General features: G+C 40.8%; 1 long non-coding RNA gene across 1 annotated transcript in view; it reads left to right on the forward strand.

Moving 5' to 3' along the window:
• The first annotated feature begins 234 nt into the window (after positions 1-234).
• LOC146768694 (uncharacterized) overlaps positions 235-17,052 on the forward strand; it is a 32,089-nt gene continuing 15,271 nt past the window's right edge. Inside the window, exons 1-2 of the long non-coding RNA XR_014954456.1 lie at positions 235-15,175; positions 15,263-15,385. This is a non-coding gene — a long non-coding RNA (uncharacterized LOC146768694). The remainder of the gene's footprint in view (positions 15,176-15,262; positions 15,386-17,052) is intronic.

Below are 17,052 nucleotides of genomic sequence, written 5' to 3' on the forward strand. Positions count from 1 at the left end.
CCTGGGATCTCTGAACAGCCTTCCACAAGATCCTGCCTACTGTTGCCCTGAAAAAAGTTGTTGTCCACTCTCCTTCCATTCATAGTAAATTTTTTGCACCATTTGTCTTCTGCACTTGACTAAGGGTCATTATAGGCTCTACCAACTCATGGTCCCAACAGCCAAGGGTGCTCTCAGTCATCACATGCTTGGCTAGTCATTCATTGTCCCCAAGCAGTTGAACTGGCTGAACACCTTCCTAGATGTTCAGCCTGTTAAAATTGCTCTCAACACATCCTAGAAATCTCCTGTCTTGCCTGAGCCCCACGGCAGATGCTGGAGTGAGTAAACACCACCTTGAGAACCAGAGCTTGAGACAAGAGAATTCATACAGTTGTTTAAAGAAGGCACCATCTCTTCTTTGATTCTTGACATTTCTATTGTAACTTCCCATCTGTAGCAGATGCCTAAGGTAGCATCCCCCTGGCTGACCCTGGACCTTCAACATTAATGTAATAAGAACAGTAATTCTCTACATTACTTCAGCAGTAATGTAAAGAAGAGAAACTTGAAAATGTATCCGTACCAAACAGTGCCAAACAATGCATTCTTGTCACCAGAAAGCAACTGGATACAACATTTTTTTTGATAACCAATTCAAATAAAAGACTGCATGCGGAAATAATACATGCAAGCCACTGAAGAGTCTGCAGATGAGAAAGATAATGATTTGTTCTTGAGCGTACACCAATTCAATAATGAAATTTTGATTCCTTTGATTCCATTGACTATGCACTCAAGTCAGGTTGGCAAACACACAAACCCTGAATTTAATCAAGCCTTTTACTATTTGAAAAGCAGTAAATGATGTGCTGATCTTTCTGCAATGTGTGATGTGTGCCATGCACAACTGGGTTGTGGTCACTGCTGCCAAACTCCTCTGAGCAAGAGAATGGAGCATATCAATTTACAGAAATAAAGAGAGCACATCAGACCTCTTTCTGTATCCTTGGGAAAATATTAAAAATTTAGCATCTAATGATGGTAAGAAGAAAAATGTAGAGCAGAACAATGTTAGCAGGAGAAAGCTAATCTGAAAAGAGAATCATTACCCAGAACATAGCTAAGGTAAAGAATCACAGTGGGAATCTGGAGATCTCCGAATTAAATGGGCTTGTTTTGGAACCCTGTCCAATTCTAGGTCTTCCCTAGAGAGATGTTAAGGAGTGGTACCTTATCTGGAAATGTAACAGTAAACTGCCTTCCCACCACAGAGCTGTGCAGGAAAAGGAAAGGAGAGAGCACAGAGACAGGAGATGCACAGAAATGTGTCTGCCAAAGAAACTTTGGCATTGTACAGCTGAACTTCAGAGACAACCAGCCCCTGCTAATTTCTGGAGCTTTAAAAGCCTAAACATCTTTAAAAATCTGTGCAAAAAAAGAAATTGTTTTGTTTCGCCCTCCAGCCTGAGCTCAGGCATTGTCTGCCTGTCTGTATTCTTCAGTTCCTGCCTGCAAGAGTAATGGCTTCAAGTGTCGGCACTTCTTCTATTTCTGAATATTCTGTCTTATTGTCCTTGCTTACTCTGGTGGATCCAGGACTACAGTGTCTGCACAAGACTCAAGGATTTAGTACCATATCTCCAAGGAAGTCAGAGAAGAAGCTGCAAGGGCTTGACCTTCTGATCTCATAGTGTACTGAAATCATGCAGGATTACTGAATAATAAGCCTTGAGAAGTTATGTTAATCATGACTAAACACAACCATGATCAATGATCACACTTCTCAGTTCAGATACAAATTATTATTTAACATTTACCTGGAAGCAGATTGACTGGTGTCCTGTCTCCTTATACAGTCCCTTCTTGGCCAGAGTGCTCCTGCATGTTTCAAGAACTGCCCAATCCCTTGTTATGATTCAGTGAGTTGATTTCTTGCTTACAACTGACCATGATGCAGCTGTAATGGTGATGACTGCAATGCACAAATATCACTGGTAAGGGCAGCACTTTTCTGTCAGCCTGTAATTAGCCCTTAACCTTGTATAACTCTTTCTATGGGTATCTTTTTAGAAAAGTGTCATTGAATATCCAATCTTCTTTCAAGGTTGGATCAGATTTTCAGAGGGATTTTGAGCACCCAACTCTTAGCCAAATGTACATATAATTACACCTAAAACCTATGAAGTTTGTTGTGGCATTCAGAAAAAGTTAAGGCAATGCCTGAGACACAGAGGTAGTGTTGTTTATGGTTTGGAAGGCTTGTTCTGATAGGGCTGGAGCTCATTTTAGGCCCTCCTTCTCCTTACAGCAATGTGTTGAAATAATTAATCCCAGCAGTGGTGGAAGTGTGAATCACAGTGGGAAAGCCTGTATCCATTGGGGGAAGGTCATTTATGCAAATTCCATTAGAAAACCTGTCCCAGAAGTTTGCAGTCTTAAATTGCATGTAATCCATTTGGATATCATGTTGGTAAAATATGAAGCTCTTCCCCCTTACAGAAATGAAAACATTGCATTTCTACCTTACTCTTCTTACTTTCCGTGTTTTTCAAAAAACAAACACTCGCAAGAAACATTCATCCATCCATCCATCTGTCTTGATAGGATTTACATCCATCAGGGAGATGGCACAGGCATTCTCAGAAACAGGCATTGTTCTGCACCACATGCTGCTGGAGCCTGGGATACCACAGCAGAGAAGTGATCAGCTACAGGAACCTGGGTAGAGAATTTCAGGCTTTGAGTCCCTATCACCACCTCTCAAGAGACAGTAAAGCTGATGCCCTAAAATCACCTGCCACATGGATACATGTGCAAGCACATTCCTGTGTAATATTTGTACCTTACTTGTATCTGAAATTTAACATATGTGGAGTTTAAGCGGTGCCCAAAAGATGGCACTGTTTATTTGTGCTTTTTTCATTCTTAATTGCATACCCTCTTCTAGGCTGGCATATCATCTGACAAAATTAAGACAGGACTTATGTACTCTATAGAGAAAAGCAGTACAAATCAAACTATTTCTGCAGCATAGCCTTTCCTATAACCTTTACTGTGCAATATTTTAATGGAAATGGGCATATTGATACTGTGTAGAATTATAACTACAAAGCAGTTGCCCTTTTATTTCCATCTAGCATTTTCACCGTGGAAGTTTCAAACTCATACATTTCATTTAATACCTGGTGAATGAAGAATGTGCTTCAGTCATTTCAAAAGAGAAAGAATTATTGACAAGAGGTGGATCAGAACCTGAGTGGTGCCTTGAAGGTCCCTGAAAATTAGCCTATACATCTCTGCCTGTGCAGTAATCATTGTCTGCATGCACTAAAAAAAAAAAACAACAAATGCCAAATAGCATGACAGCCAAATTACAGTGAATCAGTTGCCCACATTTCTGTTGAAACAGCTGAATCCCAAGTCCTACCTTAACAGCTTGCTGCAGCCATAGAACAAGAGCAAATGTGGAAATACAGTTTACCTTGCAGCAATGAATTTAATGAAAAGTTTGCTGGTAATCATAGCAAATGACAACATTAATCCCCATATCAGCTGTCAGGCTTCTCCAGGCCTTTAAAACTAGAAGGTGTGCCAAACAAGCTATAATAACAAAACTAGTATTACTAATACCTATGATAATGCCTTATTTTATTAAATCAGAGCTCTTTGCAATCTCAGCATGCAAGTCACTTCACCGAGGGCTGACATCAGCCATTTTCAAGGTAACAAACTTCAGGTGTCAGAATACCTGACAGATGGCTGTGATGGCTTTTGACACCACATTTCCCCAGTCCAGCTCAATCCAATCCAATCCAATCCAATCCAATCCAATCCAATCCAATCCATGTTACTTGTGGCTGCTGTATGAAACCAGAGGGTACCAACCAGTGATGGCCCAATAGGAAGAAAAACTCCATTGCCTCCATCCCTTGCCAGAACCTCCCTTAGGTCTGGTACCTCCTGCAGTGGATATAGCTGCTCAATGGGGATACAGACAGAGAAAATCTGCCTTGATGCTGCTCTCCAAGCTGCTGAGCACCAGTCCAGGAGTCAGCTGAACAAATTCCCCTCAGACCTAAATCTTGAGGCTTGACAGGTCTAAGTGGGTCATAGCTACAGCTGCACAAACATTTTCTGGTCTCTCAGACCTCCATGGAGCTTCAGTGGGAGCAACCTCCCTGTCCAAAACATATTTTTTCATCATCTGTGTCCTCTTCTGCACTCTCCTGTCCATGATATTTTCTGCTTGTCCTTGCTTCTGACTCCACACTTGCTCAATGCTATGTGTATGTGTATTTTAAATAAGTGTGGTGGGCTCAGTTGTGCAGAACTAAGACACTTGGCTGCTTAAAACCAGCCTCCTCTGAAGCAGTGTGTGAACAGAGAGATGGCTTGTGCTCTGGTGATTGCCTTATTGGATGGGGCTTGATTTCCAAGGTCAGGAGCCCATCAGACTGTGGGGGAAGTAGAAGATGAAAGGCAGGAAAGAGAGACAGGTTATCTTAAATTCCACCTCTCTTTTGACTGGAGGGCTTGTGACCAGCTCTGAGAAGAGACTGCCTGAGTGAAGCTTGCTTCTGAGTTCCTCCTCAGCATGAAGAAGTTTGAGACCCTGCTTCCTCAGGAAGAGTCCTATCCATCAAGAAAGGAATTAGATGCAACTACCCTCCTGAAAAAGCTGTAAAAAAAGAGATATTCAAGCTTCAGAGTTTTAGCTCTCATCTACAAAAACTGTAAGCTCACTCTGGCAGCTCAATGAACCCCAAACTCTGGGTCCTAGAAGCCACATCAGCAAACAGAAAATATAATCTGATTATTCAGGCTTTAGTTCCAAGGGTGTTTGTATTGCATGTGTTTTGTTTTGGGCATCTGTTTTGTTTTCCTTTTTTGTTTTCACCAGGTTTTTCTAACTAGATGTTCCTGGTCTCTCCCACAATGCTTACAACCATTGAGGAGGTGCCCAGCTTTCGCAAAGAGCTGTCAATGCTTTGTTATTTGTACTTTCAATTAAATACAGAGATGATGCCGAAAGAGTTGAAGTTTGGGTTACATCAGGATGCTCAGTTACTAACTGCCTACAATCATGAGTGGCAAAATTTTTGCTCATAATAATGACCATTGTTTTTGAGAATTTACTTCCACACAGAGTTATAATAAAAATTATATATTAGTCAATTTATTCTTGTGTTGAGAAAATAATTTGCCATTGAGGAAAAATAGGTTCCTTTTTTGGGCATAGTGGGGATGGATATTTTTCGTTTCAATTACAGTTTCAAGAATCATATGGGTACTGGAAATAAAACCTAATAAATTTTTTTCTTTTTTCTTCTTATATCTTCACTGCAATAATAAGGCATTGGAACTCATAAATTAGCTAGCAATTTTGATGATGCTGCTAGAGGTAGATACAGCTTGCTCTTCAGCTATCCCAGCTCTGCAGAACTGAAAACAGTAAGCATTTGATTGTGTCAGTAATTTGAGCTGATAGATCTTGGAGGGTACATACGGGCAAATTTTCAAAGTAATGCAGGGACCCGGAGCCACAGAATTCAGTGCTGCCGGGAAGTGAATGTCAGTACTGAAAACTTCAGCCACAGACAGCAGATCCGTGCAGCAGCGCGGTGGCATTTTAAAATCACCCAAATCACCACTATTTAAGGAGGTGTTTTTCTTGGAATGATTGTTTCAAGGGTTGGTGTAGCTAGGCAGCTATGAGCTGACTGCATACACAGCAGGATGTGCAAAGGTGGCTCTGGCACTGCTCCCATCCCTGTGCCTGCAAGGGGCTGAATTTCCCTACCCAGAGGCAGCTTCCCCAAGGCAGACCTGGGAGCTCAGTACGGGGAAGATTTGTGGAGGTGGCTGATTTTGGAGCTAGATACATGCACGGGCAGACTGGCTTGCTGGCAGTGGGTAGCAGCAGAGGAAAAACAAGAAGAGATGTTTGCCTCGGGAAATGCAAGCCCCAGGAGCTGGCATCTGCCCACTCCCACCCCTGCAGCATGGCTTCCTCAGCTCTCCCAACTGCTGCCTTGTTCTCTTGGAGCCTCCTCTCATCACCCCAGAGCCTGGAGCTGGGAGCAGGGCTGGGACGGTGGTTGTGCGTCTTTGACCTTGCTGCTTCATGACAAGGACCTTGATTCCTGTTTAAACACCTCCCACCGAGAAGCACTGTTGCTTGACAGGCTAAATTATATTTAAACACAGATTCTCAGCTGGTCTCTTTTCTTCACTCAAATGACAAAGGCACACAGTGCAAATAGCTTGATATATTATCTTACTCTAAGCTTAAATCTTGTCACAGGCATTGCCAAACCTGAAAGGAGGGTTGTCTCACTCTGGGTTAGGTTTGGTACATAGGCTGGACACAGGAAGGTGGCCAGCACACATGAATTTGAGGCAGGGCTGGTGTGTGGTTTGCCACATGTAGTCAGTTTTTACTGGGCACTGCCTTCTTTAGAGTATGTGCTTCAGTGACTCACCTTGTAAGTCAGCTGTGGTCATAAACTGCTTCCCAATTAAATCCATCTTCTTTTTGGGTTACCATGCCATAGGGGCATATAAGGGGTGCCCTCTATCCAATCCATGCTTCATTTTCAGACAAGTCTTTTCTCCTTCTTTTTTTTGAGGGTGTCTTTCTCCTCTGATACCAGATTCTAAAAGGATTGTTTTATGCCGTATCTACCTTCTCCAAATAAACAGTGGTACTCACAGGACTGCCCAGCTCCCTCCTGCAAGCACTGCCTCCCAGGGAAGGAGAGAGCAAGGTGTAAGCCCTGTGCTGAGACCTCCACCAATGTGGAGTGGCTGTCTGGCAGTAAGAAGTTACAAAAATCCCTCACCTGACCCCATCCCTGTTGAGGAAATTAATCTCATGAAAATGCATCCGATTTTCACACACCAGGGCATCAGGCATCCAAAAATTTCTGCTAAATCTGGATTACACAGATAAGGTAAAGAAGAAGAAAAATTAAGAGGCATTAGACTGTCTTCTCTCTCTCTCTTTGCTATTTAGCTACTATTTAACACTTTAATCCTTCTGAGGCTTTATTTTTTTCTTTTTACTATAATTCTTTAATATGGTCTGCACTGTTTATAATCATTCTCCTTTCTCACAGGTTTAGGCTACCATTTAAGCTCCCTTTTTTCACCTTAATTACCTGGTTAACTGTAGTCTCTCAGGAACCATAGACATGTGAGAGAGCAAGCCCTAATTATGAGGCTGTCTTCTTGCCCAGGAAAAGCTACTCACTGCAGTCTGTTTTTAAAAGCTTTATTCAGCAGGTGAGACTTAATTGCCTAAGTCAAGAAACTTCTACCATTTCCTTTCAGGTATTAGGCTGCAATAGAATGGAAGTCAGTGTCAGGAAAATTTTCTTTGAAAATTTTGCAAGATTGGTGTTTTGTACCTTCAGTACATTTTCAACCAGCAAGTAGTCCCAGCTGCTTGGCCTCTATGCTTCTGCTCCTAGGCCTGGAAGCAATCCTCGTCTCCAGCAAGCACTTATGTGAACAGCTGGGATAAACTTATCCAGGAAGGAACAGACCAAACCATTGCCCTGGAAGCCTGGAGACAGAGAGGAGAACTGACAGCAGTCAGCAGAATGATGGTGAGGCTGCTATGTGAATCCTCTGGCTCAGGTTGTAATAATAGAGTCTGGTCCTCTTAGGTGATAAAGCCTCTGATTTGTGATAGCTTTGTTGAATATTCACTGCAGTGATGTAAGGAGGAAGAATCCCAGCATGTACCAGAATAAGACACTATGTTCAGCATCTGCTGAGCGAGCTATTATTTGTTGCTTTGTTTATTTGCTTTCTTTAAATCATGCTTTGGGAAGTCTTCATGGGATGCAGCTGTGCCTATCATTGCAGAGTCGTGGGCAGGAGTAGGCAGTGCTTTTCTGCAAAAACAACAGAAATGAGCCTAATAACCACAAAATACCTCCTAGAGCAAATAACTCACAGAAATTTCCATTCCAGGCTAATATTTTGAAGTAACTGGAGATCATTTCCTATAATGATCATCACCTTTTCTGATGCTCAGAATGACTCAGAACCAGCTGCAAGGCTTCTGTGGTACTGCAAACACTTGAAAATGTATCTTTTGCACAAGCACCCACTACGCAGTCACAAAATGACTTGAACACTCTCAGCATCTCTTCCTGTGATCCAGCCTTTACTGCTCAGAAGGTATTTGTTGCTAAGGACTCAATGTTTGACAGCCCAGGACTTGTAGGGCTTCTGTTGCTGTGTTGTTAATGTTCTCTCCAACACCCATGCCCACATCCAGAAAGACACTCGGGCACTTCAGATGCCACACAGGTCTAACTGAGGCATGAGCAACGTGCCTAACCCTCCTCAGAAGTGAAGACTCCAGTGCTTGCACTATTGCCTGGCTTTGGCAGTCCTGCTTGTGTCCATTTTCAGAGATGCTACATATTGAGCTGAGTGTGGGATTAGTCTGAAGTTCCTGTGGGACCCACAAAGGCTTTGTAGGCTTAAATTCCTAAGCAGTCAGGTTTGGTATATTTCTTTTTAGCACACTTAACTCACACTGGGGAGACTGATTTCCATTTAAAGCAGAGAAACCACTGCTACATCTTTGTTTACCGAACTCACAGGATGGTGAGCCATCAAATAAGCTTTTGTTCAGAGGAAAGGGAAAGTGACATCCACCTTCTGTAACTGACTGAGGTGGTAAAATCATGTTTCTGGTGTCTTCATCTAAAAAGGAGATGTACATTCTTCTCCCACAATCCAGGGTTCTGTGAGAAGTTTTGCATTTGGAGTAAAAGGCAGAAAGATGAAAACTAAAATAATTGTGAGACCAGAGGGATCCTTTGCAAAATCACGTTATCATAAGGGCATTCACTGGCAAGTGCTTCTTCCCTCATGGCCAAAATAGTTAATGTATTTTATTTTAAGAGTATGTAACATAAAATTAATACTCAGGAACATGGCTATTCCCTTAGCAAGTGAACTCTGTGGACATTAGGCTTTAGTTTTTTCCATTCTATGAATCTCCCATTCCTTTCTGGATGATGGTCAAGTTTCCAGAGAGGAAAGAGCAATGTTGTCCATGTGGTGGTTATGGGCTCTCCCTGCAGCGGGTGTGAGCTGCTGTTGGACGCAATTTTCTGGTCTGTGATCCCCTTGGTGAATTCTGTGATGTTTCAGGCACGCTGTGCGTGGCTGGGAGGGAGGACTTCTCTGCTCAGGACCAGCAGCAGAATGCATGATGTTAATGCACCAGGTCAGCACTGCACCATTCATGGCTGGTTTGGGATTTTATCTTCCATGAGTCTACCTAGTAGCCAGCTATAGCTTGATGTCCCTTCTTCTGCTATCCTTGGTTAATGCACTACATTTTTGGCCTGTTAAGGAGTTTGTAGATTCCTTAATTCTTGTGAACTCCAGGGAGAACAAAAAAAAAAAAAAAAAAAAAAGGCCCTTTATTAGTCAATGTTTGTACAATGCCTTGAAAATACAAAATGGTGCACAAATGATGAGTGCTATTTACTTCAGAGCTAATTTGTTAACATTTTCTTTATTTTGGGAGCCTTTGGGCTTAGCTGTTCATTTGCTTAATTGCATCTCAGGCTTCCAGTTAAAAATGCTACACAGACAGCAGTTACACCATGCCTTGGGAAGAAAACATTAGAGATGATGTTACTGACTCACCAGCCACAATGCTTTCTCCATTCATGTTCTGTATCCCTCTCTCCATTTAGCCTTCTGTCCTCAGTTCTTCCCACCATCTCCCACAGGTATAGCTAATACAATCATTGGTATCACAGATTTACAAAATAATAACAACAACAACAACAACATCTTCTCTCACATGACTTATTCCTCTGCTTACTCATTATGTGCCTCTTTGGTGCTTTTTGTAATTATCTCTGCCACATCCTTGGACAAGCATTTGCATCATTAAGAATGTGCTGTTAATGATATGGTTTTGATAAATTAAGCAATATTCAGAAAAAAATTCAATATTCTGTAGATTTTCATTAAGTTACAGTTATAGTGACACAATTTGCTGTGCTACAGTTCACACTGAGTTAGCCTTGTTTTCATTAAAAAACTCATTATTTAGAGATTTATAACTCATTTATAGAAATTTGCCCTAGGGTGAAACTTGACTATGTTTTTCACTCAAAAAAAAATTTAAAAAAAAGTAATTCACTTTATATTTTGTGACTTTTTCAAGAAAATTATTGCACCTGTTTTAAGCTTTTTGTGTTGTGGAACTAAAAATAGCCTCAATTTCAGAAATGCGATATTAGTTATAGTTAATTATTAGTTATAGATCTTAGTTATATATATCAATTAACAATAATTGATGTTCATACAAATTCTACTTATGTAGAGGAGGTAGCTCTAAAAGGTGAAGACAATAATGGAATTGGGGTATTTACTCACAAGTAAATGACTCTTCCACTTGTGGCAGGTGAATAGGATTTATTGTTCCTACTGTACTATGCTTCCCTCTGGAATATTGCAGGAAACACAGAAAATATCAAGGTATGGTGGTTCACACATTGCTTGCCATGATGGTTTCTCATAGCTTTTCCTGGAGATTTGGGTCATTGCACTAATTAGTGCCTTTGCCACTCTTCATTCCTTTAGTCTGATTTGGATAATTGAAAAGGAGAGAGAAGTTTTGAAACAGGAACAGCCAATTGTTAAGGAATGATCAGGCTCAGAGTGTCTGGGCTGTTCTGGTAGGCAGCTTACAAACACAGAAATAGGCACAGTATGAATATCAAGGCTATAAACGCCAGTTCAGAGTAAGTGTGATGCAAGTATATTTTTGGGATCGTGACTGCATTTATCAGTGTTCTGTTCTGTCTGGTATAGAGTAGCTGGTTCACGGGGATTTACAGACCTCCTTCATGCAGAGCCTCAAGGCACTCCAGCAGTGGAGTTTTAGATCCTCATGTACTGAAGCAGTGACAAGATTGTGAGGTCAAATATTAATTTCTTATTTAGTGCAATTCATTGATACTGCAAACTCTTTTGAGTGCCCCAAGTCTCTTGGGAGAATTTGTTTATGTTTGGGGATCTGAACTGGAGCCAATTTAGAAAAGTCAAAGTTTTAATTCTGGCCTTTTCCTAGCCTCACCTATATTATACCAGAAATAGTTCTGCAGTGTTTCATATTCATTTGTTGACTGTAGTTTCAGAGCCTGCCATACTTAATATTATGTATGCAGCAGACTCAGGGTACGCTTGTTTGAGGACACACATTCAGCCAATTTGAGCTCGCAAATGAGAGTTTTGTGTTCCCACTTGGGTGGGTAAGGTCATTTGTGCACAACAAAATTAGACCACTAATTATAGAGACTATCTTAAAATTTGGTAAAAGGCACATTTTCCCCAGGCAAAGAACTCACTGGGCTCAGTGAGTTTCGAACATTCAACCCGCAGGAGAAAGCTGATCCTACACAATATAAGAACTTACTGCTTTTGTATATCAAGTATAAAATATAGGACCTGCAGTTTTACCATCTTCCATATTCCCAGGCCTATAAGAACAAAAATAAAAAGACTTAACATTTTGCATAGATGCAGTGACTAATCCTAAGGGCCTTGTCTTTGAGTTCCTAATACACTCTGGTCAGCTTTTTTTGGGTTAGAAGAGCTCAAAACCAGCCTTGTCAGCAGAAATTGAGGAGGAATTAGTTATCTTAGCAAATAATGGGAATGTCTTACCTCCATCTGTGTAGCAGATTAACGCTACCCAAATGGAATGGACTTGGAGATTGTGAGGAGAAGTAATGCTTAAGACTGAAATTTCAGTAATGAAATTTTTAGAAATAGTCGTTCGCCAGGAAGTTTGTTCTATGTACATGTGTGGTATAAAAAAAACACTGATAGCATCAGGTATAAACTTGATTTCAGTGCTATATAAACAGTAGTAAAACAGCTTTTTCTGAAACCAGAGCAAGGAGTAGATTGCTTTTAAGTAGTGTTTGGGATTGATGCTAGGGGAAAGAAATACTCAAATGAAAATTATTGATGCAATGAAGATAAATTCAGATATTATTTTCTATCTCAGCCTATTTTTCAGGCAAAGTTAAAAGACAACATTCTCTGGGCAAGAGAACACTAACTGTATATTTGGGGTTCAGCTTTCAAACAGGAATTTTCTTTCTCTACCCATTCCCACTGAAGTTAATGCCTTTGTTTTACTGAAAGGGTAACACTTAAGGGTAACACATCTGTGATGTTAAAGTCCCTCACAAATACTGCTTTTCAGGGATGGAAATTCAGTTTTATGAAGATGTGTAGGAACATAATTCACTCTAATCACCTGCATTTTTCTGAGGATCTGGACTAGACTACCTATCTGTACGTGTAAATTATTAACTACAAATATTGTGCCACCTGAAACAAGGAAGCAATGTCTACCTGTTTTAAAGGATTGTTCTAAGGGGACAAAAGAAGCAGCAATATCTAAAGTAGGCAGATATAAGGAAATTGTTTGAATATGGCTTCAACAGCCCAATTTCTAGGGCCATTCGAAGCCCACTGAGCTCACAGGAAGAAAATGCTGGACATCTAAGCTACAAAAAGAAAGCAAAGATAGAAAAAAATGATTTGGCGTCTTTCAGTGATATCATTAAGATTTTCTAGTTAATTTAATTAGAGGCATGCAACAATGAGCTATTTTTCAGAACTGGATCTGCACTGCTTCAGTGAACCTGTAGCGACTTGGGCAACTGCATTAGTAACATATCTGTCCTATGGGCTTTGAATGGAGTGACTCGGCTCCTGATCAGAAGAAAACAGTGAAGACTGTCACCTTTGTCATAGGAAGACAGCTTTGGAAAGGCAAACCTCTGCAAGGCAAACACTGTAATTAAGATGAATGCACAGCAGCCCTCTGTTTCTGCAGGCAGCAGCAAGGGAGGGCCAAAGAATTCCTCCCAACACCCACACTTCTCACGTAAAATAAATCAACAGAGCTTAGGAAGCGAAGTTCCTGATAAATCCCCTGGATAAGACGTCTGCCTCACATGAACCACAGGCCAGCTTTGTGCATAGCACAGTGTTAAAGCAGAGCTGCCTCTTCAGCAGGGTGGCCTGCCTCAGCAGCCTGCTCCTCTCAGGTCTCACAGTCACAGATGGGAAATAATTACAGTTGCAGAAGCTACAAGTCTTCCTAATGTGTATAAATCCATCTGTGGATGCACTGTAATCTCCATACATACCAAAAAAGATCATGTGTGGGAATTTCCGTAGTATGCTCCCAACAGCCTGTTTTTAGGAAGAGAAAGTAAGAGTATTGCAGAATCCCTGAATCCCCCTGCTAGCACAGCTGCTTCAAGCACGCACCGGAGGGCAGCTGCGGTTTTGGCATCTTCTTTCCCTTGGATGGGACCCATACCAATCACACAGATCTGGGATGTGTCTGGCTCTTAGGGGCACGGGGGAGGGCAATACATTTGGATGGGCTCCTTCCACTGAGGATGGTGGGTGCCCTCACTGAGGCAGCAGCGCTACTCTCTTTGGACTCCCTGTGCTCCGTGGGCCTGGCTCACCATCCAGGTTTGACAGCTCCACCTGACAGCCAGAGGTGGCTGGAATTCTCTTCACTTTCTAAGCAGAGTGCCCTCCCATGCCACCCGCTGCTCAGGGCAGCTCTGCTCAGCAGAAGGAGCATAACACAAGAGGGAGATGACAGTGGAAGAATTGAGGCATCTGAGAGTCAGACAATACAGGACTTAGTAGGGTTGTATTTTTTTTTTTTCTGAGTAGGCAGGAAATTGATGATGTTTTTAAAGATTATTTTCAGTTGTTGGTCTGGATGAGGAAATGGGGCAAGATAGATTACCAGGCAGATGTTGTATGATTTGCTGACAAAAAAGAATGTTTTCTGATATAGCCCTAATTAAAGACTTGGCAGCAAATTGCTTATTAGATGAGAAATGAGATGCCTCAGATGGAAGGCAAAACACCTTGTCATATTTCTCCGAAGTGTCAAAATACAGATGAGTGACTGAGTGTCTAAGCTCTGTTGTGCCGCTGATCACAGTTTGTTCCAAAGAGACAATATTTTTCTTGTCATGGGAGAACTCTTTCAAAGACTGTTTGCCACAAAACTTTCTAACTGATAGGACATACAGAAGATCCACTTGTAGCACATGCCTTGCAATGACTCAGCTGTGGAGGGAATCTCCTGGTGAAGAAGATGACATCGTGTTCATCTGCCACATGGGACTTGTGACAGCAATAGTGCTGTGTAATACTTTCTCCTGTGTGTGTCTTAATTGTGTCTTAATGTTCTCTCACCCAACACAGGAAGGCAGATTCCAGCAGAATTGAGTAAAAAAAAATAAATAAAGGTGGAAAGGAAACTGTATGAGCAAGGTTTTGAAGGGAATTGCAGATCAGTTAAGAATAACTAAGCAAAGTATTGTTCTGCTAAATTATTGTGAAATCCTGAAAGCTGAGTCAGTATGATTATAACAGCCAAATATTGCAAAACAATTAGAATTATAGATAAAAATCAAATGTATATATGGGATAACAAGACCAACATGCTTGGAGTTGCTGGGGCAAGGAATAATAGCCTGGGGGATGACATGGGGTCCTGGACCCTGGGACAAGGGAGACCTTGAAGGCTGGGCAGGGATAGTCAGGTCATCAGTGTCCCCAGGGTCTAGGCAGGGATTTAAAGCTGGCTCTGAGCAAAACAGAGACAAGAAAATGTAGTTGTTCTTGTACCTCTCCCTGTCACCACCCACATATATGCTTTATCCTCACATGTGTAAATATTTGCCTGAGAAGCAGCTATGTCATTATAGTTAAGGCTATTTTGGTCTGAGCCTGTCACAGGGAGACTGTTGAACCCATACAATTGCAAAAAGCAGATGAAGCTGTTGATCAGCCTCTCTAAGATGTCACTGAGCCAAGCTGTACCATCTTCATTTAGCCCTGCTGACTTCTCTTACAAATCTTTCTCTTCAAACCATTCCTCATCCTGGTACTTTTTGCCTGTGTTCTTACTGGTTGTTGACATTTTTGGCAGTGATAGTCATCTGTGTTGCAGGGATTTGCTGTTACTAGACAAGTTCATTAAGGGTGAATGAGAGCTCCAGAAATGCCTTGCTGAGTTACCATACTTCAGCTACAGCCTGGTGGAGGTGTCTTGCCCTCTACTCCTACCTGATGAACTTGCTTCCCTGTGAGTGGTGACCTAATGGAGAATTTCTGCTTGTAAAACATAATACACTGCAATATTCACTAAACATTAATGTATGTTTTCAAAAAGGGCGTGGGAAATTGCTTCCTGAAGACTCTTCCATCCATCAGTTGAAGAAATGGTGAGATACATGGTTGGAAATTAAAACTCAGCAAGCTTAAGAAATTAACAAGCAATTTATCAAGACCTATGGTGAGTTTATCACTGGTGATTTCTTGGGGGTAAAGATTGGTGTGGTTTTTTTTGTTTGTTTTAAAAATTGTACTTTGCTTCAAAGAGAATTTGAAGTTGGACATGCATGACACAGACAAGACTGAGATGCCTTCTGGAACACTGCAAGAAAACAGAAATAGAGAAAGAGAAATGAAAGTGTTTTGACAGTACAAAAGTGAAAGTCAGTGCTGTTAGCAAGAACTCGGTACTGTTAGCAAGAATTTCTGGTATGAAAGATGGTCATCAGTTAAAAATGAAGAAAATCTGGCTGGATAAAGCCCTGGACATCCTGGACTGCTCTAATAGGTCGCATAGTGCAAAGTAGACCCTAACTCAAATAGAAGGCTGAACAAAAGGTCTCCTAAGTCCAGCTTCCAGCTTGAATTATTCTCTGATTTGTACATAGGATTCTAGGAAAGAAAAGACATTGTTATTTGATCTGGATACGTGGTGTAAAGTGGGGGTGTGGATTCAGGCTCTTAAATCTCAGCATCTGCGATATATGTGCCTCAATGCAAGCTGGATTGCTGAGGTCCTAAAGTACACAACGAAGATCAAGTTGTTACAGAAAATGGAGCCTGCAGAGGCTCATTTAAGGTTGAGATTAACAACTAGCTTGGTGCTACTGACTGTAATATAAACACACACATACAGACACAGAAATTTTAGAGTCCAGTTCTGGAGCTACATGCCATCAGTCAGTACTATGATACGGCCATGAAAAAGACAAATGCACCCTCAAGTATGTTGCACAAAATGTGCTTTCTAGAGGTAAAGTTCCAATGTTAGTTTCACTGGGTCTTGCAACCATTTCTCTTTCAATTGAAGTTTACCATATTTAAGATTAATGAGAAAGAGGCTACTGAAATGATCAGTGGAATTTCACAAAAAGTCTTACTATCCACAAGGGATTGAGTTGTTATTAGACTTGCTTATTGTAGCAAACTGAGGACTATACTTTCTCTCTCTAAATATTTCAGGAGTTAAAACCACAAAGCATTGAGGGAACAGTGCTGACATGAAACAATTTAAAAAGTGATTAAGAGTTAAAATTCTTTAGTGTTAGTATAAAATGACAAAAATCTTGTTTGTAATTTGCTAGTATTCTGACACCTTTCTTTCCCTGGAAAAGCAAGAAAATCAACAGATTTCAAAGGCATCATCCCACAAAAAGCTCCATAGTGCCTTTCGTTACATCACTTAATGCCCCAGCTGTTAATAATAATATATTTATTACATAAATATTAGAATATGTGTATCCTCTTTTATGTATCAAATGTAATTACCATATTTTTGGCATTCTTGTGGGATAATGACCCTACTAATTCCTTTAAAAATTCCTTTGTGCTATTATTTCAACTTCATAAATATCTTCATGCAAATGTACTATCAACCATCTTCCTCAGTTCCTAAACTCATTCCAGTACAACAAAATAATGCATTGCAGGTATTATTTTTTTAACCCTTTATATGAATAACAAAAAACGAATGGAATCCTCTGTGACAAAAATAAAAAAAGTTAAAAAAAGGAAAATGTATTGGTATTAGTAGTATTTTTCCAATCTAAGCACTTTCTTATTGTTTTTTACAATAATAATCACTACTTTGGTTTTGCTCTGCACTTGAATGTTCTTTTTTGGCAGTAA

Source organism: Lonchura striata, chromosome 1, assembly GCF_050655825.1.
Source record: "Lonchura striata isolate lonStrDom1 chromosome 1, ASM5065582v1, whole genome shotgun sequence".
Classification (NCBI taxonomy): Eukaryota; Metazoa; Chordata; class Aves; order Passeriformes; family Estrildidae; genus Lonchura; species Lonchura striata.